We start from the raw sequence: 24,923 nt of genomic DNA on the forward strand, positions 1-24,923 counted from the left end.
ACAGCATTGGGTTTGGTTCTGACCCCAGGGCCTTGGAGAGGGTGCAGAGGAGATTTACTAGAATGGTGCCAGGGATGACAGACTTCAGTGATGTGCAGAGACTGGAGAAGCTGGGATTTTTCTCCTTAGAACAGGGAAGGTTAAGAGGAGATTTGATGGGTTTTGATCGAATAAATAAGGAGAAACTGTTCCCAGTGGCAGGAGGGTCGGTAACCAGAGGACACAGATTGAAGATAATCGGCAAAAGAACCAGAGGGGAGATGAGGAGAATTTTTTTCCGCAGCGAGTTGTTGTGATCTGGAACACGCTGCCTGAAAGGGCGGTGGAAGCAGATTCAATAGTAACTTTCAAAAGGGAATTGGATAAATATTTGAAGGAGTTAAATTCACAGGGCTCTGGGGAGAGAGCAGGGGGAGTGGGACTAATGGGAGAGCTCGACCAAAGAGCCAGCACAGGTACGATGGGCCGAATGGCCTCCTTCTGTTCTGTAAGATTCTCTGAAATTGTGGCCGGTAAGAGTTTTGCTGTTGGTTTACACGTCTTGTGTCCTGTTTCACAGCGAGGCCGGGTGCACACCGTTCGCAGTCAGTCTGATCATGGACTATTTCCCCAAGGTTGTCCGTGGCTCAGCCATGGGCTTCTATAACTGGGGGATCTACGCTGGCTACAGCCTCTCCTACGCTGTCGGGAACTACATTACCAGGGCCAACATCCTGGGGCAGGTAAGCTTCAGCTCAAGTCCTGTAGGACCCCCGCCCCCCCTCCCGACCGCAAACCCCACTGCAAACCCCACCAGCCCCTCCTGCTGAACTATTCCGTCGTCTCAGGTGCCCCTCCCTCAAATGGCGTCTCCTTGTGAGTCAAGCGCAGAAAGATTAAGGCACGAATATCCGAAATGACCAGCAAATGGATAAAACAAGCTCCTGGGATTGTCTCCCTAGACATTAAACCGAGGCCCCGTCTGCTCTCAAGTGGATGTAAAGATCCCACGGGCACTATTGGAAGAAGAGCAGGGGCGTTCTTCCCGGTGTCCAGGACAATATTTATCCCTCAACCAACATCACTAAAAAACGATTATCTGGTCATTATCTCATTGCTGTTTGTGGGAGCTTTCTGTGCGCAAATTGGCTGCCGCGTTTCCTACATTACACCAGTGACCACACTTCTAACGTACTTCATTGGCTGTAAAGTGCTTTGGAACGTCCTGAGGTTGGATACCCCATTGAGCAGGGGGGACACTGAGGTAGTCCAGAGCCTGGATTCAGAGAGACAATGTCCGAGGCCAAAGTGGTCATTGCTGCACCAGTGGGGTCATCACTTGTCCAAGCGAGGGATGGTGTGAGGTGCAAAGGTCACTACTGAGAGGAAGGGAAAAAATAAAATAGGAACAAGAAGCAGCAACAGTGAGGGGAGGACGGGCGAATAGTCCAGGTGACTGTGGCATTTTCTGATTGTATGTGAGCAGGCAGATTAAGGGGGGCGAAAGCCTGTGATTTTCTGACTCTGTGCTTGCCTCAGGGCTGGAGATGGGCCTTCTTCCTCAGCGCTATCCCAGGGTTCATCGTGAGCGCCGTCCTGCTGCTGACCGTTCGCGAAACTCCGCGGGGGAAGCAAAGCGATGAAGATCCGAAAAGCGCCGTAACCCACAGGCTCAGCCTTGGACAGAAAGTGTTGCGGGGCCTGCGACCATTCATCAGACCCTCACTCCTGCTCCTCTGTATCGCTGGGTCCATCAGGAACGCCGGTAAGTAAATGGGAAAGAAAGACACAGACCTGCAATTGTACAACGACTTATCACATCCCAGAAACATCCCAAACACCTTGAGGTAAACTGGAGCCATAGAATTCTTCAGCACACCCCCAGTCTAATCCCACTCTCCCCCTCACTCCCCACACCCTTCAGTATCCCACCCAGTCTAATCCCACTCTCCCCCTCACTCCCCACACCCTTCAATATCCCACCCAGTCTAATCCCACTCTCCCCATCACTCCCCGTACCCTTTAATATCCCACCCAGTCTAATCCCACTCTCACCCTCTCTCCCCGTACCCTTTAATATCCCACCCAGTCTAATCCCACTCTCACCCTCTCTCCCCGTACCCTTTAATATCCCACCCAGTCTAATACCACTCTCCCACTCACTCCCCGCACCCTTTAATCTCACAGCCAGTCTAATCCCACTCTCCCCCCTCGCTCCCCATACCCTTTAATATCCCAGCCAGCCTAATCCCACTCTCCTGCTCACTCCCCGTACCCTTTAATATCCCACCCAGTCTAATCCCACACTCCCCCTCACTGTCCCATCAAACACGCCCAGGCCAGGTATAGCACGGGTTAGATACAGAGTAAAGCTCCCTCTACACTGCCCCCTCACTCCCAGGGCAAGTACAGCACGGGTTAGATACAGAGTAAAGCTCCCTCTACACTGTCCCATCAAACACTCCCAGGGCAGGTACAGCATGGGTTAGATACAGAGTAAAGCTCCCTCTACACTGTCCCATCAAACACTCCCAGGGCAGGTACAGCACGGGTTAGATACAGAGTAAAGCTCCCTGTACACTGTCCCATCAAACACTCCCAGGGCAGGTACAGCACGGGTTAGATACAGAGTAAAGCTCCCTCTACACTGTCCCCATCAAACACTCCCAGGGCAGGTACAGCACGGGTTAGATACAGAGTAAAGCTCCCTCTACACTGTCCCATCAAACACTCCCAGGGCAGGTACAGCACGGGTCAGATACAGAGTAAAGCTCCCTCTACACTGTCCCATCAAACACTCCCAGGGCAGGTACAGCACGGGTTAGATACAGAGAAAAGCTCCATCTACACTGCCCCATCAAACACTCCCAGGGCAGGTACAGCACGGGGTTAGATACAGAGTAAAGCTCCCTCTACACTGTCCCATCAAACACTCCCAGGGCAGGTACAGCACGGGTTAGATACAGAGTACAGCTCCCTCTGCACTGTCCCATCAAACACTCCCAGGGCAAGTACAGCACAGGTTAGATACAGAGTAAAGCTCCCTCTACACTGTCCCATCAAACACTCCCAGGGCAGGTACAGCACGGGTTAGATACAGAGTAAAGCTCTCTCTACACTGTCCCCATCAAACACTCCCAGGGCAGGTACAGCACGGGTTAGATACAGAGTAAAGCTCCCTCTACACTGTCCCATCAAACACTCCCAGGGCAGGTACAGCACGGGTTAGATACAGAGTAAAGCTCCCTCTACACTGTCCCATCACAGTCCCAGGGCAGGTACAGCACGGGGTTAGATACAGAGTAAAGCTCCCTCTACACTGTCCCATCAAACACTCCCAGGGCAGGTACAGAACGGGTTAGATACAGAGTAAAGCTCCCTCTACACTGTCCCATCAAACACTCCTAGGGCAGGTACAGCACGGGTTAGATACAGAGCAAAGCTCCCTCTACACTGTCCCATCAAACACTCCCAGGGCAGGTACAGCACCGGTTAGATACAGAGTAAAGCTCCCTCTACACTGTCCCATCAAACACTCCCAGGGCAGGTACAGCACAGGTTAGATACAGAGTAAAGCTCCCTCTACACTGTCCCATCAAACACTCCCAGGGCAGGTACAGCACAGGTTAGATACAGAGTAAAGCTTCCTCTACACTGTCCCAACAAACACTCCCAGGGCAGGTACAGCACGGGTTAGATACAGAGTAAAGCTCCCTCTACACTGTCCCATCAAACACTCCCAGGGCAGGTACAGCACGGGTTAGATACAGAGTAAAGCTCCCTCTACACTGTCCCATCAAACACTCCCAGGGCAAGTACAGCACCGGTTAGATACAGAGTAAAGCTCCCTCTACACTGTCCCATCAAACACTCCCAGGGCAAGTACAGCACAGGTTAGATACAGAGTAAAGCTCCCTCTACACTGTCCCATCAAACACTCCCAGGGCAGGTACAGCACGGGTTAGATACAGAGTAAAGCTCCCTCTACACTGTCCCATCAAACACTCCCAGGGCAAGTACAGCACAGGTTAGATACAGAGTAAAGCTCCCTCTACACTGTCCCATCAAACACTCCCAGGGCAGGTACAGCACGGGTTAGATACAGAGTAAAGCTCCCTCTACACTATCCCATCAAACACTCCCAGGGCAGGTACAGTACGGGTTAGATACAGAGTAAAGCTCCCTCTACACTGGCCCATCAAACACTCCCAGGGCAGGTACAGCACGGGTTAGATACAGAGTAAAGCTCTCTCTACACTGTCCCCATCAAACACTCCCAGGGCAGGTACAGCACGGGTTAGATACAGAGTAAAGCTCCCTCTACACTGTCCCATCAAACACTCCCAGGGCAGGTACAGCACGGGTTAGATACAGAGTAAAGCTCCCTCTACACTGTCCCATCACAGTCCCAGGGCAGGTACAGCACGGGGTTAGATACAGAGTAAAGCTCCCTCTACACTGTCCCATCAAACACTCCCAGGGCAGGTACAGAACGGGTTAGATACAGAGTAAAGCTCCCTCTACACTGTCCCATCAAACACTCCAAGGGCAGGTACAGCACGGGTTAGATACAGAGCAAAGCTCCCTCTACACTGTCCCATCAAACACTCCCAGGGCAGGTACAGCACCGGTTAGATACAGAGTAAAGCTCCCTCTACACTGTCCCATCAAACACTCCCAGGGCAGGTACAGCACCGGTTAGATACAGAGTAAAGCTCCCTCTACACTGTCCCATCAAACACTCCCAGGGCAGGTACAGCACAGGTTAGATACAGAGTAAAGCTCCCTCTACACTGTCCCATCAAACACTCCCAGGGCAGGTACAGCACAGGTTAGATACAGAGTAAAGCTCCCTCTACACTGTCCCATCAAACACTCCCAGGACAGGTGCAGCACGGGTTAGATACAGAGTAAAGCTCCCTCTACACTGTCCCATCAAACACTCCCAGGGCAGGTACAGCACGGGTTAGATACAGAGTAAAGCCCCCTCTACACTGTCCCATCAAACACTCCCAGGGCAGGTACAGCACGGGTTAGATACAGAGTAAAGCTCCCTCTACACTGTCCCATCAAACACTCCCAGGGCAGGTACAGCACAGGTTAGATACAGAGTAAAGCTCCCTCTACACTGTCCCATCAAACACTCCCAGGGCAGGTACAGCACGGGTTAGATACAGAGTAAAGCTCCCTCTACACTGTCCCATCAAACACTCCCAGGGCAGGTGCAGCACGGGTTAGATACAGAGTAAAGCCCCCTCTACACTGTCCCATCAAACACTCCCAGGGCAGGTACAGCACGGGTTAGATACAGAGTAAAGCTCCCTCTACACTGTCCCATCAAACACTCCCAGGGCAGGTACAGCACAGGTTAGATACAGAGTAAAGCTCCCTCTACACTGTCCCATCAAACACTCCCAGGGCAGGTACAGCACGGGTTAGATACAGAGTAAAGCTCCCTCTACACTGTCCCATCAAACACTCCCAGGGCAGGTGCAGCACGGGTTAGATACAGAGTAAAGCTCCCTCTACACTGTCCCATCAAACACTCCCAGGGCAGGTACAGGGGGTTAGATACAGAGTAAAGCTCCCTCTACACTGTCCCAACAAACACTCCCAGGGCAGGTACAGCACGGGTTAGATACAGAGTAAAGCTCCCTCTACACTGTCCCATCAAACACTCCGAGGGCAGGTACAGCACGGGTTAGATACAGAGTAAAGCTCCCTCTACACTGTCCCATCAAACACTCCCAGGGCAGGTACAGCACGGGTTAGATACAGAGTAAAGCTCCCTCTACACTGTCCCATCAAACACTCCGAGGGCAGGTACAGCACGGGTTAGATACAGAGTAAAGCTCCCTCTACACTGTCCCATCAAACACTCCCAGGGCAGGTACAGCACGGGTTAGATACAGAGCAAAGCTCCCTCTACACTGTCCCATCAAACACTCCCAGGGCAGGTACAGCACCGGTTAGATACAGAGTAAAGCTCCCTCTACACTGTCCCATCAAACACTCCCAGGGCAGGTACAGCACCGGTTAGATACAGAGTAAAGCTCCCTCTACACTGTCCCATCAAACACTCCCAGGGCAGGTACAGCACAGGTTAGATACAGAGTAAAGCTCCCTCTACACTGTCCCATCAAACACTCCCAGGGCAGGTACAGCACAGGTTAGATACAGAGTAAAGCTCCCTCTACACTGTCCCATCAAACACTCCCAGGACAGGTGCAGCACGGGTTAGATACAGAGTAAAGCTCCCTCTACACTGTCCCATCAAACACTCCCAGGGCAGGTACAGCACGGGTTAGATACAGAGTAAAGCCCCCTCTACACTGTCCCATCAAACACTCCCAGGGCAGGTACAGCACGGGTTAGATACAGAGTAAAGCTCCCTCTACACTGTCCCATCAAACACTCCCAGGGCAGGTACAGCACAGGTTAGATACAGAGTAAAGCTCCCTCTACACTGTCCCATCAAACACTCCCAGGGCAGGTACAGCACGGGTTAGATACAGAGTAAAGCTCCCTCTACACTGTCCCATCAAACACTCCCAGGGCAGGTGCAGCACGGGTTAGATACAGAGTAAAGCTCCCTCTACACTGTCCCATCAAACACTCCCAGGGCAGGTACAGCACGGGTTAGATACAGAGTAAAGCTCCCTCTACACTGTCCCATCAAACACTCCCAGGGCAGGTACAGCACGGGTTAGATGCAGAGTAAAGCTCCCTCTACACTATCCCATCAAACACTCCCAGGGCAGGTACAGCACGGGTTAGATGCAGAGTAAAGCTCCCTCTACACTGTCCCATCAAACACTCCCAGGGCAGGTACAGCACGGGTTAGATACAGAGTAAAGCTCCCTCTACACTGTCCCATCAAACACTCCCATGTGAGGAAGTGCTCCCACCTGGATCATTTCCTGACTGAGCATTTGCACCTTTGATAGATTACTTTTTATTTACTCTGACGTGTTGTTATTTTTGCTGTTTGGTGCTTGCTGGGACTGTCTCGCACAGCCTTTCCCACAGGGCGGTGTCTCCATCTGCTGGTGATCCAATGTCCCCACACAAAACCTTTTGCAGGAAGAGTCTGACAGTCTGTGGTGCCTGGGTGCACAGTGGCATCGAGGGAGGTGATGAGATGGGGTCCAGGAACGTGGAGCGCTCCCCAAAACATTCCACGCGGAGACTGTCCACTGGTCCACGTGGGTTGCAGTTGAGCCCATTGCATTCGGCTCGGGATTGTAGAGTTCTGTTACTGGACTAATAATCCAGAGATTGGGAGTTCCAATCCCACCGAGGCCCGTTTGAGAGTTTGAATTAAAAATCTGGAAATAAAAAGCTGGTGTGAGTAAAAGTGACCATGAAACTGTCGGATTGTCGAGTTCACTCATGTCCTTCAGGGAAGGAAACCTGCCGTCCTTACCCGGTCCGGGCCTATACGTGACTCCAGTCCCACACCAACCTGGTTGAATCTTAACTGCCCTCTGAAGCCGTTCAGGGCAATAGATCCCGGGAACATCCCGAGAATGAATTGAGGGAAATGTGAGGGTCAGTCTGAGCGCTGCTAACAGCCATTCACAGCTGCGGCAGTGTTGGTTTCAGCAACACTTGGTATTGAAGTGACGGACTGCGTTTTGCTGATTTCAGGAGGCTATGTTTGGGCCTACAACACCCAGGTGTATTTCAATCTGTACTATAGCGGTGTGGACGTGGGCCGCTGGTTGTCGTGGATACCGCTGGTCGGGGGCTGTCTCGGAGCTGTCTCTGGAGGGTATATTTCGGACCATTTGGTGAAAAGGTGCGGATTGTACGCACGGGTCTGGGTCTTGGTCTTCAGCCAGGTGAGTGGTTCTGTGACCACGATCTCACTCGCTTCCCGAGTCTTACAGCTGTCAACCCACAGAAAGTTCCGGCACAGAGTTCAGTTGACTAAATGCCAGCCCGTGTGTTATATCATTGTCAGCTGTGGCTCGATGAGCAGCACTCTCGGCTCCGAGTCACAAGGTGGTGGACTCCAGCCCCACTCCAGAGACTTGAACACAAAATCTAGGGCGACACTCCCCAGTGCGGTACTGACAGAACACTGCCCTGTCGGAGGGGCAGTACTGAGGGAGTGCCGCACTGTCGGAGGGGCAGTACTGAGGGAGTGCCGCACTGTCGGAGGGGCAGTACTGAGGGAGCGCTGCCCTGTCGGAGGGACAGTACAGAGGGAGTGCTGCACTGTCGGAGGGACAGTACTGAGGGAGTGCTGCCCTGTCGGAGGGACAGTACTGAGGGAGCGCTGCCCTGTCGGAGGAACAGTACTGAGGGAGCGCTGCCCTGTCGGAGGGACAGTGCTGAGGGAGCGCTGCCCTGTTGGAGGGACAGTACTAAGGGAGCGCTGCCCTGTCGGAGGGACAGTACTGAGAGAGCGCTGCCCTGTCGGAGGGACAGTACTGAGGGAGCGCTGCCCTGTCGGAGGGACAGTACTGAGGGAGCGCTGCCCTGTCGGAGGGACAGTACTGAGGGAGCGCTGCTCTGTCGGAGGGACAGTACTGAGGGAGCGCTGCCCTGTCGGAGGGACAGTACTGAGGGAGCGCTGCCCTGTTGGAGGGACAGTACAGAGGGAGTGCTGCACTGTCGGAGGGACAGTACTGAGGGAGCGCTGCCCTGTCGGAGGGACAGTACTGAGGGAGCGCTGCCCTGTCGGAGGGACAGTACTGAGGGAGTGCCGCACTGTCGGAGGGGCAGTACTGAGGGAGTGCCACACTGTCAGAGGGGCAGTACTGAGGGAGCGCCGCAATGTCAGAAGGGCAGTACTGAGGCAGTGCTGCACTGTTGGAGGGGCAGTACTGAGGGAGTGCTGCACTGTCGGAGGGGCAGTAGTAAGGGAGCGCTGCACTGTCGGAGGGGCAGTACTGAGGGAGTGCTGCACTGTCGGAGGGGCAGTACTGAGGGAGCGCTGCACTGTCAGAGGGGCAGTACTGAGGGAGTGCTGCACTGTCGGAGGGGCAGTACTGAGGGAGTGTTGCACTGTCAGAGGGGCAGTACTGAGGGAGCGCTGCACTGTTGGAGGGGCAGTACTGAGGGAGCGCTGCACTGTCGGAAGGGCAGTACTGAGGGAGTGCTGCACTGTCGGAGGGGCTGTACTGAGGGAGCACTGCACTGTCGGAGGGGCAGTACTGAGGGAGCGCTGCACTGTCGGAGGGGCAGTACTGAGGGAGTGCCGCACTGTCGGAGGGGCAGTACTGAGGGAGTGCCACACTGTTGGAGGGGCAGTACTGAGGGAGCGCCGCACTGTCGGAAGGGCAGTACGGAGGGAGTGCTGCACTGTCAGAGGGGCAGTACTGGGGGAGCGCTGCACTGTCGGAGGGGCAGTATTGAGGGAGTGCCGCACTGTCGGAGGGGCAGTACTGAGGGAGCGCTGCACTGTCGGAGGGGCAGTACTGAGGGAGTGCCGCACTGTTGGAGGGGCAGTACTGAGGGAGCCCCGCACTGTCGGAGGGACAGTACTGATGGAGCGCCGCACTGCCGGAGGGGCAGTATTGAGGGTGTGCCGCACTGTCGGAGGGGCAGTACTGAGGGGGTGCTGCGCTGTCGGAGGGGCAGTACTGAGGGAGCACTGCACTGTCGGAGGGGCAGTACTGAGGGAGCGCCGCACTGTCGGAGGGGCAGTACTGAGGGAGTGCTGCACTGTCGGAGGGGCAGTACTGAGGGAGCGCCGCACTCTCGAAGGGGCAGCACTGGGGGAGCGCCGCACCTTCGGAGGGGCAGTACTGAGGGAGCGCCACACTGTCAGAGGGGCAGTACTGAGGGAGCGCCGCACTGTCGGAGGGGCAGTACTGTTAGCGGGATGGAGTGATCCAGAAACCCCCATAGCCCGGGTTGGGGTCTCAGGTGATGAACGGATTGGGCTTGGCTCCGACCTCGCCCTCCCACGGTTGAATAGCCAATACATGATAAATGGCCAACTTGTGTAGGCGTCTGGTGGGTGAGGGGGTGGAGGCGAGAGGTGCTTAATGGAACCTGTCCCCATCCTCCTCCCCCATGTGACTCTGTATTGTCAGGAGAGGAGCGAGCTTATGGGGAAATGATTAAAAGCAAGCGGCGATTTGTCTATGTTTACTTGGTGAGTTTGAGGCTGTGGTTCAGGGCGAAGAAGGTTCAGCGCTGGTCCCGCTGCTGCTGTCTGTCCCATGGTGTCTGTGTCTGGGTGTCTGTGTCAGGGTGTCTGTGTCTCAGGGTGTCTGTGTCTGGGTGTCTGTGTCTCATGGTGTCTGTGTCTGGGTGTCTGTGTCTGGGTGTCTGTGTCTCGGTGTCTGTGTCTGGGTGTCTGTGTCTGGGTGTCTGTGTCAGGGTGTCTGTGTCAGGGTGTCTGTGTCAGGGTGTCTGTGTCTGGGTGTCTGTGTCTCAGGGTGTCTGTGTCTGTGTCTAGGTGTCTGTGTCTGGGTGTCTGTCTCATGGTGTCTGTGTCTGTGTCTGGGTGTCTGTGTCTGGGTGTCTGTGTCTCTGGGTGTCTGTGTCTGTGTCTGGGTGTCTGTGTCTGGGTGTCTATGTCTCATGGTGTCAGTGCCTATGTCTGGGTGTCTGTGTCTCATGGTGTCTGTGTCTGTGTCAGGGTGTCTGTGTCTGGGTGTCTGTGTCTGGGTGTCTGTGTCTCAGGGTGTCTGTGTCTGGGTGTCTGTGTCTGGGTGTCTGTGTCTGGGTGTCGGTGTCTGGGTGTCTGTGTCTGGGTGTCTGTGTCTGGGTGTCTGGGTCTGGGTGTCTGGGTCTGGGTGTCTGTGTCTGGGTGTCTGTGTGTCTGTGTCTGGGTGTCAGGGTGTCTGTGTCTGGGTGTCTGTGTCTGGGTGTCTGGGTGTCTGTGTCTGGGTGTCTGTGTCTGGGTGTCTGTGTGTCAGGGTGTCTGTCTGGGTGTCTGTGTCTGGGTGTCAGGGTGTCTGGGTGTCTGTGCCTGGGTGTCTGTGTCTGGGTGTCTGTGTCTGGGTGTCTGGGTCTGGGTGTCTGGGTGTCTGTGTCTGGGTGTCTGTGTCTGGGTGTCTGTGTCTGGGTGTCAGGGTGTCTGTGTCTGGGTGTCTGTGTCTGGGTGTCTGGGTGTCTGTGTCTGGGTGTCAGGGTGTCTGTGTCTGGGTGTCTGTGTCTGGGTGTCAGGGTGTCTGGGTGTCTGTGTCTGGGTGTCTGTGTCTGGGTGTCTGTGTCTGGGTGTCTGTGTCTGGGTGTCAGGGTGTCTGTGTCTGGGTGTCTGTGTCTGGGTGTCTGTGTCTGGGTGTCTGTGTCTGGGTGTCAGGGTGTCTGGGTCTGGGTGTCTGTGTCTGGGTGTCTGTGTCTGGGTGTCTGTGTCTGGGTGTCAGGGTGTCTGGGTCTGGGTGTCTGTGTCTCATGGTGCCTCTTTCCCACAGGTGGCAGCTGCTCCATTCGTGGCCGGGGCTCTCTGGCTGAATCCTCCCTACTGTTTCCTCTCCTTAATCCCCGCCAATATATTCGGTGAGTGCCCCCTCCGTATTAACTCGCTGCCCGTGTTTGCAACCAAGATTAACTTTCCACAGAGACATAGGATGAACGTGTCAGACATGTGGTGCGGGGATCAGGGGGCGGTGTGTCCGGGGTGAAGGTCAGGGAGCCACGTGCGCGTGGTGAGATTCTCTGTTCATGGTGAGATTCTGTTCGTGGTGAGATTTGGTCTGTGGTGAGATTCTCTGTTCATGGTGAGATTCTGTTCGTGGTGAGATTCGGTTTGTGGTGAGATTCTCTGTTCGTGGTGAGATTCTGTTCGTGGTGAGATGCTCTGTTCGTGGTGAGATTCGGTCTGTGGTGAGATTCTCTGTTCGTGGTGAGATTCTGTGTGTGGTGAGATTCTGTTCGTGGTGAGATTCTGTGTGTGGTGAGATTCTGTTCATGGTGAGATTCTGTTCGTGGTGAGATTCGGTTTGTGGTGAGATTCTCTGTTCGTGGTGAGATTCTGTTCGTGGTGAGATGCTCTGTTCGTGGTGAGATTCGGTCTGTGGTGAGATTCTCTGTTCGTGGTGAGATTCTGTGTATGGTGAGATTCTGTTCGTGGTGAGATTCTGTGTGTGGTGAGATTCTGTTCGTGGTGAGATTCTGTTCATGGTGAGATTCTCTGTTCGTGGTGAGATTCTGTGTGTGGTGAGATTCTGTTCGTGGTGAGATTCTGTCCGTGGTGAGATTCTCTGTTCGTGGTGAGATTCTGTGTGTGGTGAGATTCTGTGTGTGGTGAGATTCTCTGTTCATGGTGAGATTCTGTGTGTGGTGAGATTCTCTGTTTATGGTGAGATTCTGTTCGTGGTGAGATTCTTGATGTGAGCCTTTGCCCGGTGAGGTTAGTTTTTTCTGTGATTGACCTTCTCTCTCTCTTTGCCCCTCAGGTGAAATGGGGATTGGCGTCACGTTAACCATCATTGTTGAGCTTGTCTCCCCGGTGATTCGCACTCCTGCCGTGGCCGTCTACATCTTCATCATTTCCAACGTTGGGGGCAATGCACCGTTGCTGGTTACTCCGCTAACCAAACTGTGGAGTCTGCGGGTCGCTCTGCTGGTGCTGTGCCCAGGCTTGTACATTGCTGGTATGTCACCTCCTCACAATGCTCCAGGAACGTGCTCCGAGATCCATTTATTTACAGTCAGGTTCCGTTATTACCAATGGCCCATCTTGGAGCTCCCGTGATCCCAGGCCACGGGGCTACTGATTGTAGAAATCCACAAACATCTCCGTCCTCTGAGAATTGCTCTCCTCCTCCACCCAGTCCCCCCTCCCCTCCCCCTCCCCTCCTCCCTCTACCCCATTCCTCCTCTTCCTCCCTCCTCTATCCCCTCCTACTCCCGCCCCACTCCCTCCTCCCCTCCCCCTCTCCTCCTCCCTCTACCCCACTCCTCCTCTCCCTCCCTCCTCTACCCCTCCTACTCCCTCCGCACTCCCTCCTCCACTCCCCACCTCCTCCTCCCCCTCCTACTCCCTCCCCACTCCCTCCTCCGCTCCCCACCTCCTCCTCCCCCTCTCCCCCACTCCCCCCCACTCCCTACTCCGCTCCCCACCTCCTCCACCCCCTCCTCCTCCCTCCCCACTCCCCCCTCCCCATCCTCTCTCCTCCTCCCTCCCTCCCTCCTCCCCCTCTCCATCTCTCCTCTACCCCCTCCCACCCTACTCCCTCCTCCACTCCCTCCTCCGCTCCCCACCTTCTTTCTCCTCCTCCTCCCCCTCTCCCTCCCTCCTCTACTCGCTCCCACCCCACTCCCTTCCCACTCCCTCCTCCTCTCCCCACCTCCTCCCTCCCTCCTCCCCCTCCTCCCTCCCTCCCTCCTCCCCCTCTCCGTCTCTCCTCCTCTCCACTGACTCTACTTGGATCCTGCCCCATCTAGAGACCCGCCTTAAAGTGCAGTAGGGAGGGTGAGAATGTGTGTCCGGGGAGTTTCTGGGCTCGGGAGTGCAGTGGTTCTGTTGCTGGCCCAATAATCCAGAGAACATGAGTTTAAATCCCACCGTGGGCAGTTTGAGAATTTTAATTTGTTTGGAAATAAAAAGCTGGGATCAGTAAAAGTGACCATGAAACTGTCGGATTGTCGAGTTCACTGATGTCCTTTAGGGAAGAAAACCTGCCGTCCTGACCCGGTCCGGGCCTATAGGTGACTCCAGTCCCACACCATCGTGGTTGACTCTTATGGAACCAAGGCGGGTAAATGGAGTTAAGGTACAGATCAGGGATGATCGAATTGAATGGCAGAACAGGCTCGAGGGGCTGAATGGCCTCCTCCTGTTCCTGTGTTCCTCAGTGCCCCTACAGGCTGCAGCAGACCGGGCCAATCGGTTAAATGACCACATTGCCGGTATTTGGGACGGGGTCTGTCGGCTATTCCTGCACTGATGGGGGTTCCATTCCACCAGCGGAACAGGATTCTTGGAATTTCAGCCACCATGTGTTTGAAGCCCCAGGTCTCTCCATCCCCCTCTCGGCCATCATTTACACCCATGGGCCTGCCCCAACCTATCTCCAAAACCTCCTCCAGCCCTACATCTAATCGAGGTCTTTAAAATTATGAAAGTGGATACAGAGAGAATGTTTCCACTTGTGGGGAAGAGCAAAACTAGAGGCCGTCAATATAAGATAGTCACCAAGAAATCCAATAGGGAATTCAGAAGAAACTTCTTCACCCAGAGAGTGGTGAGAATGTGGAACTCGCTACCACAGGGAGTGGTTGAAGCGAATAGTATCGATACATTTAAGGGGAGGCGGGACAAGCACACGAGGGAGATGGGAATAGAGGGTTACGCTGATAGAGTTAGATGAGGAAAGACGGGAGGAGGCTCGAGTGGAGCATAAACACCGGCATGGACTGGTTGGGCCGAATGGCCTGTTTCTGTGCCGTATATCCGATGTAATTCTTCCCTATCTCTGTGACCTCCTCCAGCCCCACAACTCCCCGAGATCTCTGCGTTTCTCCAATTCTGGCCTCTTCCACATCCCCGATTTCCATCGCGCCACCATTGGCGGCCGTGCCTTCAGCTGCCTGGGACCCGAGCTCTGGAATTCCCTCCCTAAACCTCTCCGCCTCTCTCTCCTCCTTTAAGACACTCCTTAAAACCGACCTCTTTGACCGAGCTTTTGGCCGCCTGCCCTAATATCTCTTATGTGGCTCAGAGTCAAATTTTGTCTGATAACACTCCTGTGAAGCACCTTGGGATGTTTTACTATGTTAAAGGTGCTATACAGATGCAAGATGTTGTTATGCTCCCTTTCACTGTTCTTTTTTGTCAAATACTCTCCACATCTCCCTGCGTTGCTGCTTGTGTTGGTTTTGAGTGGCTGTCTCTTGTTTCAGCGTCCCTGCTCTTCCTGCTGACCCTCAGTGTGCTGCGCAGGGATCAGATGCTGGTCTCCGACGAGGAATCGCGTCCACTGCTGGGGTCGGAGAGTCTGTCCGACCACGGATCAACGAGTGAGCGGGAGCCTTGGAAAGACAGCTGAGACCTTCAGCGGGAGTGACCCCTGGGGAGGGTCCGCTCTCCGATAGACCCTGTCTGTGGGGGTCTGCGGAAGGAGCCTGTCGCACGGCCAGCTTGGACTGAGGTGCTGCAGAGCGAGAGTGCAGTGTTACTGAGGGAGATGTAAATTCATTAACGCAAGATTTGGAAATGGTTTTATTATTTGTACATGAAAGTAAGGTTGAAACTTGGAGCAGACATGACGAACAGAGAGTGCGGTACAAAACAGGAACATGATGGACAGAAAAAGCCCAACATTCCATCAGCCTTTTTGATTATTTTTTGTTCCTGTCCACCAGCTTTTAGTGATTTCTGTACTCGGACCCCTGAATCTCTCGGCTCCCCTCTGGTCCCAACTTCGCGAGTTTCAGACACGGCTCTCATTCCTGGAACAGCGGTGGGTCTCCTGCCTGCAGTGTCCAGAAACATAGAAGATAGGAGCAGGAGTAGGCCATTCGGCCCCTCGAGCCTGCTCCGCCATTCAATGAGATCATGGCTGATCATCCAAATTCAGTACCCTGTCCCTGCCTTCTCCCCATATCCCTTGATCCCTTTACCCTTAAGAAATATATCCAACTCCTTCTTGAATATATTTAATGAATTGGCCTCAACTGCCTTCTGTGGTAGAGAATTCCACAGGTTCACCACTCTGTGGGTGAAGAAATTCCTCCTCATTTCTGTCCTAAATGGCTTACCCCTTATCCTTTGACTGTGACCCCTGGTTCTGGACTCCCCGGCCATCGGGAACATCCTTCCTGCATCTAGTCTGTCTAGTCCTGTTAGAATTTTATAAGTTTCAATGAGATCCCCTCTCATTCTTCTAAACTCCAGCGAGTATAAGCCCAATCGACCCAATCTCTCCTCATACGTCATTCCTGCCATCCCAGGTATCAGCCTGGTGAATCTTCGCTGCACTCCCTCCATGGCAAGAACATCCTACCTCAGATAAGGCGACCAAAACTGCACACAATACTCAAGGTGTGGTCTCACCAAGGCCCTGTACAACTGCAGCAAGACATCCTTGCTCCTGTAGTCGAATCCTCTCGCCTTGTACCATTTGCTTTCTTAACCGCCTGCTGCACCTGCATGCTTACCTTCAGTGACTGGTGCACAAGGACACCCAGGTCTCGTTGCACTTCCCCTTGTCCCAATCTATTGCCGTTCAGGTAATAATCTGCCTTCCTGTTTTTGCCACCAAAGTGGATAACCTCACATTTATCCACATTATACTGCATCTGCCATGCATCTGCCCAATCACCCAACCTGTCCAAATCATACTGGAGTTTCTCTGCATCCTCCTCACAGCACACACGCCCACCCAGCTTTGTGTCCTTTGCAAACTTGGAGATATTACATCTAGTTCCCTCGTCTAGATCATTAATATATATTGTGAATAACTGGGGTCCTAGCACCGATCCCTGCGGTACCCCACTAGTCACTGCCTGCCACTCAGAAAAAGACCTGTTTATTCCAACTCTTTGCTTCCTGTCTGCCAACCAGTTCTCTATCCAAGTCAGTACCTTGCCCCCAATCCCATGTGCCTTAACTTTACACGCTAATCTCTTATGCGGGACCTTATCGAAAGCCTTTTGAAAGTCCAAATACACCACATCCACTGGTTCTCCCTTATCTGTTCTACCAGCCCTCAAAAAATTCCAGTAGATTAGTCAAGCACGATTTACCTTTTGTAAATCCATGTTGACTTTGTCTGATCCTGTCACTGTTTTCCAAGTGCTCTGCTATTACATCTTTTATAATGGACTCTAGCATTTTCCCCACTACTGGTGTTTGAGCCCCGAGGGTCTCTGTCTGCAGTGTCTGAGCCCCGAGGGACTCTGTCTGCAGTGTCTGTGCCCCGGGGGTCTCTGTCTGCAGTGTCTGTGCCCCGGGGGTCTCTGTCTGCGGTGTTTGAGCCCCGAGGTCTCTGTCTGCGGTGTCTGAGCCCCGGGGGTCTCCTGTCTGCAGTGTCTGAGCCCCGAGGTCTCCTGTCTGCAGTGTCTGTGCCCCGGGGGTCTCTGTCTGCAGTGTCTGAGCCCCGAGGTCTCTGTCTGCAGTGTCTGTGCCCCGGGGGTCTCTGTCTGCAGTGTCTGAGCCCCGGGGGTCTCCTGTCTGCGGTGTCTGAGCCCCGGGGGTCTCTGTCTGCGGTGTTTGAGCCCCGAGGTCTCTGTCTGCAGTGTCTGAGCCCCGGGGGTCTCCTGTCTGCAGTGTCTGTGCCCCGGGGGTCTCCTGCCTGCAGTGTCTGTGCCCCGGGGGTCTCAGTCTGCAGTGTCTGAGCCCCGGGGGTCTCCTGTCTGCGGTGTCTGAGCCCCGGGGGTCTCTGTCTGCGGTGTTTGAGCCCCGAGGTCTCTGTCTGCAGTGTCTGAGCCCTGGGGGTCTCCTGTCTGCAGTGTCTGTGCCCCGGGGATCTCCTGTCTGCAGTGTCTGAGCCCCGGGGGTCTCCTGTCTGCAGTGTCTGAGCCCCGGGGGTCTCCTGTCTGCAGTGTCTGTGCCCCGGGGGTCTCTGTCTGCAGTGTCTGAGCCCCGGGGATCTCCTGTCTGCAGTGTCTGAGCCCCGGGGGTCTCCTGTCTGCAGTGTCTGAGCCCCGAGGTCTCTGTCTGCAGTGTCTGTGCCCCGGGGGTCTCTGTCTGCAGTGTCTGAGCCCCGGGGGTCTCTGTCTGCAGTGTCTGAGCCCCGAGGTCTCTGTCTGCGGTGTCTGAGCCCCGGGGGTCTCCTGTCTGCAGTGTCTGTGCCCCGGGGGTCTCCTGTCTACAGTGTCTGAGCCCCGGGGGTCTCTGTCTGCAGTGTCTGAGCCCCGAGGTCTCTGTCTGCGGTGTCTGTGCCCCGGGGGTCTCAGTCTGCAGTGTCTGAGCCCCGGGGGTCTCCTGTCTGCGGTGTCTGAGCCCCGGGGGTCTCTGTCTGCGGTGTTTGAGCCCCGAGGTCTCTGTCTGCAGTGTCTGAGCCCCGGGGGTCTCCTGTCTGCAGTGTCTGTGCCCCGGGGATCTCCTGTCTGCAGTGTCTGAGCCCCGGGGGTCTCCTGTCTGCAGTGTCTGAGCCCCGGGGGTCTCCTGTCTGCAGTGTCTGTGCCCCGGGGGTCTCTGTCTGCAGTGTCTGAGCCCCGAGGTCTCTGTCTGTGGTGTCTGTGCCCCGGGGGTCTCAGTCTGCAGTGTCTGTGCCCCGGGGGTCTCCTGTCTGCAGTGTCTGTGCCCCGGGGGTCTCTGTCTGCAGTGTCTGTGCCCCGGGGGTCTCTGTCTGCAGTGTCTGAGCCCCGAGGGTCACTGTCTGCAGTGTCTGTGCCCCGGGGGTCTCTGTCTGCAGTGTCTGTGTCCCGGGGGTCTCAGTCTGCAGTGTCTGAGCCCCGGGGGTCTCTGTCTGCGGTGTCTGAGCCCCGGGGGTCTCCTGTCTGCGGTGTCTGTGCCCCGGGGGTCTCAGTCTGCAGTGTCTGAGCCCCGGGGGTCTCTGTCTGCGGTGTCTGAGCCCCGGGGGTCTCTGTCTGCGGTGTCTGAGCCCCGGGGGTCTCAGTCTGCAGTGTCTGTGCCCCGGGGGTCTCAGTCTGCAGTGTCTGAGCCCCGGGGGTCTCTGTCTGCAGTGTCTGTGCCCCGGGGGTCTCAGTCTGCAGTGTCTGAGCCCCGGGGGTCTCTGTCTGCAGCGTCTGTGCCCCGGGGGTCTCTGTCTGCAGTGTCTGTGCCCCGGGGATCTCAGTCTGCAGTGTCTGTGCCCCGGGGGTCTCAGTCTGCGGTGTCTGTGCCCCGGGGGTCTCTGTCTGCAGTGTCTGTGCCCCGGGGGTCTCCTGTCTGCAGTGTCTGTGCCCCGGGGGTCTCAGTCTGCGGTGTCTGAGCCCCGGGGGTCTCTGTCTGCGGTGTCTGAGCCCCGGGGGTCTCAGTCTGCAGTGTCTGTGCCCCGGGGGTCTCTGTCTGCAGTGTCTGAGCCCCGGGGGTCTCAGTCTGCGGTGTCTGAGTCCCGGGGGTCTCTGTCTGCAGTGTCTGAGCCCCGGGGGTCTCTGTCTGCAGTGTCTGAGTCCCGGGGGTCTCTGTCTGCAGTGTCTGAGCCCCGGGGGTCTCCTGTCTGCAGTGTCTGTGCCCCGGAGGTCTCTGTCTGCAGTGTCTGTGCCCCGGGGGTCTCAGTCTGCGGTGTCTGTGCCCCGGGGGTCGCAGTCTGCAGTGTCTGTGCCCCGGGGGTCTCTGTCTGCGGTGTCTGAGCCCCGGGGGTCTCTGTCTGCAGTGTCTGAGCCCCGGGGGTCTCAGTCTGCGGTGTCTGAGCCCCGGGGGTCTCTGTCTGCAGTGTCTGTGCCCCGGGGGTCTCTGTCTGCAGTCTCTGAGCCCCGGGGGTCTCAGTCTGCGGTGTCTGAGCCCCGGGGGTCTGTGTCTGCAGTGTCTGTGCCCCGGGGGTCTCTGTCTGCAGTGTCTGAGCCCCGGGGGTCTCTGTCTGCGGTGTCTGTGCCCCGGGGGTCTCTGTCTGCAGTGTCTGAGCCCCGGGGGTCTCCTGTCTGCAGTGTCTGAGCCCCCGGGGGTCTCCTGTCTGCAGTGTCTGAGTCCCGGGGGTCTCTGTCTGCAGTGTCTGTGCCCCGGGGGTCTCTGTCTGCGGTGTCTGTGCCCCGGGGGTCTCTGTCTGCGGTGTCTGTGCCCCGGGGGTCTCAGTCTGCGGTGTCTGAGCCCCGGGGGTCTCAGTCTGCAGTGTCTGTGCCCCGGGGGTCTCTGTCTGCGGTGTCTGAGCCCCGGGGGTCTCAGTCTGCAGTGTCTGTGCCCCGGGGGTCTCTGTCTGCGGTGTCTGTGCCCCGGGGATCTCAGTCTGCAATGTCTGTGCCCCGGGGGTCTCTGTCTGCAGTGTCTGAGCCCCGGGGGTCTCTGTCTGCAGTGTCTGAGCCCCGGGGGTCTCAGTCTGCGGTGTCTGTGCCCTGGGGGTCTCTGTCTGCGGTGTCTGTGCCCCGGGGGTCTCAGTCTGCGGTGTCTGTGCCCCGGGGGTCTCTGTCTGCAGTGTCTGAGCCCCGGGGGTCTCTGTCTGCGGTGTCTGAGCCCCGGGGGTCTCAGTCTGCGGTGTCTGTGCCCCGGGGGTCTCAGTCTGCGGTGTCTGTGCCCCGGGGGTCTCTGTCTGCAGTGTCTGAGCCCCGGGGGTCTCAGTCTGTGGTGTCTGAGTCCCGGGGGTCTCTGTCTGCAGTGTCTGTGCCCCGGGGGTCTCTGTCTGCAGTGTCTGAGCCCCGGGGATCTCTGTCTGCGGTGTCTGAGTCCCGGGAGTCTCTGTCTGCAGTGTCTGTGCCCCGGGGGTCTCTGTCTGCAGTGTCTGTGCCCTGGGGGTCTCTGTCTGCAGTGTCTGAGCCCCGGGGGTCTCAGTCTGCGGTGTCTGAGCCCCGGGGGTCTCTGTCTGCAGTGTCTGTGCCCCGGGGGTCTCAGTCTGCGGTGTCTGAGTCCCGGGGGTCTCTGTCTGCAGTGTCTGTGCCCCGGGGGTCTCTGTCTGCAGTGTCTGTGCCCCGGGGGTCTCTGTCTGCAGTGTCTGAGCCCCGGGGGTCTCAGTCTGCGGTGTCTGAGCCCCGGGGGTCTCTGTCTGCAGTGTCTGTGCCCCGGGGGTCTCTGCAGTGTCTGAGCCCCGGGGGTCTCTGTCTGCAGTGTCTGTGCCCCGGGGGTCTCTGTCTGCGGTGTCTGTGCCCCGGGGGTCTCTGTCTGCAGTGTCTGTGCCCCGGCGGTCTCAGTCTGCGGTGTCTGTGCCCCGGGGGTCTCTGTCTGCGGTGTCTGTGCCCCGGGGGTCTCTGTCTGCAGTGTTTGTGCCCCGGGGGTCTCTGTCTGCAGTGTCTGTGCCCCGGGGGTCTCTGTCTGCAGTGTCTGAGCCCCGGGGGTCTCAGTCTGCGGTGTCTGAGTCCCGGGGGTCTCTGTCTGCAGTGTCTGTGCCCCGGGGGTCTCAGTCTGCGGTGTCTGTGCCCTGGGGGTCTCAGTCTGCAGTGTCTGAGCCCCGGGGGTCTCTGTCTGCAGTGTCTGTGCCCCGGGGGTCTCAGTCTGCGGTGTCTGTGCCCCGGGGATCTCAGTCTGCGGTGTCTGAGCCCCGGGGGTCTCAGTCTGCGGTGTCTGTGCCCCGGGGATCTCAGTCTGCGGTGTCTGTGCCCCGGGGGTCTCAGTCTGCGGTGTCTGTGCCCCGGGGGTCTCTGTCTGCAGTGTCTGAGCCCCGAGGGTCTCAGTCTGCGGTGTCTGTGCCCCGGGGATCTCTGTCTGCAGTGTCTGTGCCCCGGGGGTCTCAGTCTGCGGTGTCTGTGCCCCGGGGGTCTCAGTCTGCAGTGTCTGAGCCCCGGGGGTCTCTGTCTGCGGTGTCTGAGCCCCGGGGGTCTCTGTCTGCGGTGTCTGAGCCCCGGGGGTCTCTGTCTGCAGTGTCTGAGCCCCGGGGGTCTCTGTCTGCAGTGTCTGAGCCCCGGGGGTCTCTGTCTGCAGTGTCTGTGCCCCGGGGGTCTCAGTCTGCAGTGTCTGTGCCCCGGGGGTCTCTGTCTGCAGTCTCTGAGCCCCGGGGGTCTCTGTCTGCGGTGTCTGTGCCCCGGGGGTCTCTGTCTGCAGTGTCTGAGCCCCGGGGGTCTCTGTCTGCGGTGTCTGTGCCCCGGGGGTCTCTGTCTGCGGTGTCTGTGCCCCGGGGGTCTCTGTCTGCAGTGTCTGTGCCCCGGGGGTCTCAGTCTGCAGTGTCTGTGCCCCGGGGGTCTCAGTCTGCAGTGTCTGAGCCCCGGGGTTTCCCCCACTTGTCTGTCTTTGTGTCTCTGGCATTTCCTGGGTGACACAGCCAGCCTCTCAGTAAAAGCTCATTGTTCCTCGTCACCTTGCCCAGATTCTGAGTTTCATTTCTGCCTCGGTCTAAAATATTAACCGTGTTTCGGTGCTTCTGTCGCGAGTGGCTGCTCGGCGTGTGTTGGACCAATCCAGGGACAGACTCAGCAGCTGATCGACCTTGTGTGGCTCACAGGATCGCGGAGAGACAGAGTTCAGAGTTCAGAGAGCCCGCGGCCGCTCGACATCAGCTTCAGCCGCTGGACGTATGGCCTCACCGACTGACCACAGCCAGCGGGGTGGGGTCAGGGGCCGGGGGGAGGGGTGTCAGGGGTCAGGGGGTCAAGGGCCGGGGTGACGGGGGGGTGGTCATGGGTCAGGGGCCGATTTCTGTCACACGGGCGGCCGGTTTAGGGCGCGATGACCCCCCGGATGAAGATTGGCGGCCCAGCAGTGTGAGCCAGAGGCTGGGCGGGGGGCCGGGATTGTGAGGGTCACCGCGGGACAATGGCAGCCTTTCAGTGGCTAAGCCAGGTGGGAATCCCCGAGATAGACAACACTGACCTCCACTGACCACCCACTGACCCTCACTGACCAACACTGACCAACACTGACCACCCACTGACCCTCACTGACCAACACTGACCCCCACTGACCACCCACTGACCAACACTGACCCTCACTGACCAACACTGACCCCCACTGACCCCCACTGACCAACACTGACCAACACTGACCCCCACTGACCCTCACTGACCCCCACTGACCCCCACTGACCACCCACTGACCACCCACTGACCAACACTGACTCCCACTGACTACCAGTGACCCTCACTGACCTCCACTGACCACCCACTGACCCTCACTGACCAACACTGACCCCCACTGACCAACACTGACCTCCACTGACCACCCACTGACCCTCACTGACCAACACTGACCCCCACTGACCAACACTGACCCCCACTGACCACCCACTGACCAACACTGACCACCCACTGACCACCCACTGACCCCCACTGACCACCCACTGACCAACACTGACCCCCACTGACCCCCACTGACCAACACTGACCCCCACTGACCACCCACTGACCAACACTGACCCCCACTGACCACCCACTGACCAACACTGACCACCCACTGACCAACACTGACCCTCACTGACCAACACTGACCCCGCACTGACCCCCACTGACCCCCACTGACCAACACTGACCCCCACTGACCCCCACTGACCAACACTGACCAACACTGACCCCCACTGACCACCCACTGACCAACACTGACCCCCACTGACCACCCACTGACCCCCACTGACCACCCACTGACCAACACTGACCCCCAGTGACCCCACTGACCAACACTGACCCCACTGACCCCCACTGACCAACACTGACCCCCACTGACCCCAATGACCAACACTGACCCCCACTGACCACCCACTGACCCCCACTGACCCCACACTGACCCCCACTGACCACGCACTGACCAACACTGACCCCCACTGACCAACACTGACCCCCACTGACCACCCACTGACCAACACTGACCAGTACTGACCCCCCATGGAGCTTTACTCTGTATCTAACCCGTGCTGTACCTGCCCTGGGAGTGTTTGATGGGACAGTGTAGAGGGTGCTTTACTCTGTATCTAACCCGTGCTGTACCTGCCCTGGGAGTGTTTGATGGGACAGTGTAGAGGGAGCTTTACTCTGTATCTAACCCGTGCTGTATCTGCCCTGGGAGTGTTTGATCGGACAGTGTAGAGGGAGCTTTACTCTGTTTCTAACCCGTGTTGTACCTGCCCTGGGAGTGTTTGATGGGAGATTTGCTCTGTATCTAACCCATGTACCTGCCCTGGGAGTGTTTGATGGGACAGTGTAGAGGGAGCTTTACTCTGTATCTAACCCGTGCTGTACCTGCCCTGGGAGTGTTTGATGGGACAGTGTAGAGGGAGCTTTACTCTGTATCTAACCCGTGCTGTACCTGCCCTGGGAGTGTTTGATGGGACAGTGTAGAGGGAGCTTTACTCTGTTTCTAACCCGTGTTGTACCTGCCCTGGGAGTGTTTGATGGGACAGTGTAGAAGGAGCTTTACTCTGTATCTAACCCGTGCTGTACCTGTCCTGGGAGTGTTCGATGGGACAGTGTAGAGAGAGCTTTACTCTGTATCTAACCCGTGCTGTACCTGCCCTGGGAGTGTTTGATGGGACAGTGTAGAGGGAGCTTTACTCTGTATCTAACCCGTGCTGTACCTGCCCTGGGAGTGTTTGATGGGACAGTGTAGAGGGAGCTTTACTCTGTATCTAACCTGTGCTGTACCTGCCCTGGGAGTGTTTGATGGGACAGTGTAGAGGGAGCTTTACTCTGTATCTAACCCGTGCTGTACCTGCCCTGGGAGTGTTTGATGGGACAGTGTAGAGGGAGCTTTACTCTGTATCTAACCCGTGCTGTACCTGTCCTGGGAGTGTTTGATGGGACAGTGTAGAGGGAGCTTTACTCTGTATCTAACCCGTGTTGTACCTGCCCTGGGAGTGTTTGATGGGACAGTGTAGAGGGAGCTTTACTCTGTATCTAACCTGTGCTGCACCTGCCCTGGGAGTGTTTGATGGGACAGTGTAGAGGGAGCTTTACTCTGTATCTAACCCGTGCTGTATCTGTCCTGGGAGTGTTTGATGGGACAGTGTAGAGGGAGCTTTACTCTGTATCTAACCCGTTCTGTACCTGCCCTGGGAGTGTTTGATGGGACAGTGTAGAGGGAGCTTTACTCTGTATCTAACCCATGCTGTACCTGCCCCGGGAGTGTTTGATGGGACAGTGTAGAGAGAGTTTTACACTGTATATAATCCGTGCTGTACCTGCCCTGGGAGTGTTTGATGGGACAGTGTAGAGGGAACTTTACTCTGTATCTAACCCGTGCTGTACCTGTCCTGGGAGTGTTTGATGGGACAGTGTAGAGGGAGCTTTACTCTGTATCTAACCCGTGCTGTACCTGCCCTGGGAGTGTTTGATGGGACAGTGCAGAGGGAGCTTTACTCTGTATCTAACCTGTGCTGTACCTGCCCTGGGAATGTTTGATGGGACAGTGTAGAGGGAGCTTTACTCTGTATCTAACCCCGTGCTGTACCTGCCCTGGGAGTGTTTGATGGGACAGTGTAGAGGGAGCTTTACTCTGTATCTAACCCGTGCTGTACCTGCCCTGGGAGTGTTTGATGGGACAGTGTAGAGGGAGCTTTACTCTGTATCTAACCTGTGCTGTA

General features: G+C 56.7%; 1 pseudogene across 1 annotated transcript in view; it reads left to right on the plus strand.

Moving 5' to 3' along the window:
- Positions 1–14,954, plus strand: part of LOC147101528 (protein spinster-like) — a 32,874-nt pseudogene extending 17,920 nt beyond the window's left edge. Inside the window, exons 7-12 of the transcript XR_015073320.1 lie at positions 560–722; positions 1,519–1,744; positions 7,630–7,823; positions 11,358–11,442; positions 12,342–12,539; positions 14,791–14,954. The product of XR_015073320.1 is annotated as a protein spinster-like (transcript). The remainder of the gene's footprint in view (positions 1–559; positions 723–1,518; positions 1,745–7,629; positions 7,824–11,357; positions 11,443–12,341; positions 12,540–14,790) is intronic.
- Positions 14,955–24,923: the final 9,969 nt, after the last annotated feature.

This window comes from Somniosus microcephalus, chromosome 23 (assembly GCF_052327205.1).
Source record: "Somniosus microcephalus isolate GS21.2 chromosome 23, FLI_Smic_1.0, whole genome shotgun sequence".
In the NCBI taxonomy this organism is placed as follows: domain Eukaryota; kingdom Metazoa; phylum Chordata; class Chondrichthyes; order Squaliformes; family Somniosidae; genus Somniosus; species Somniosus microcephalus.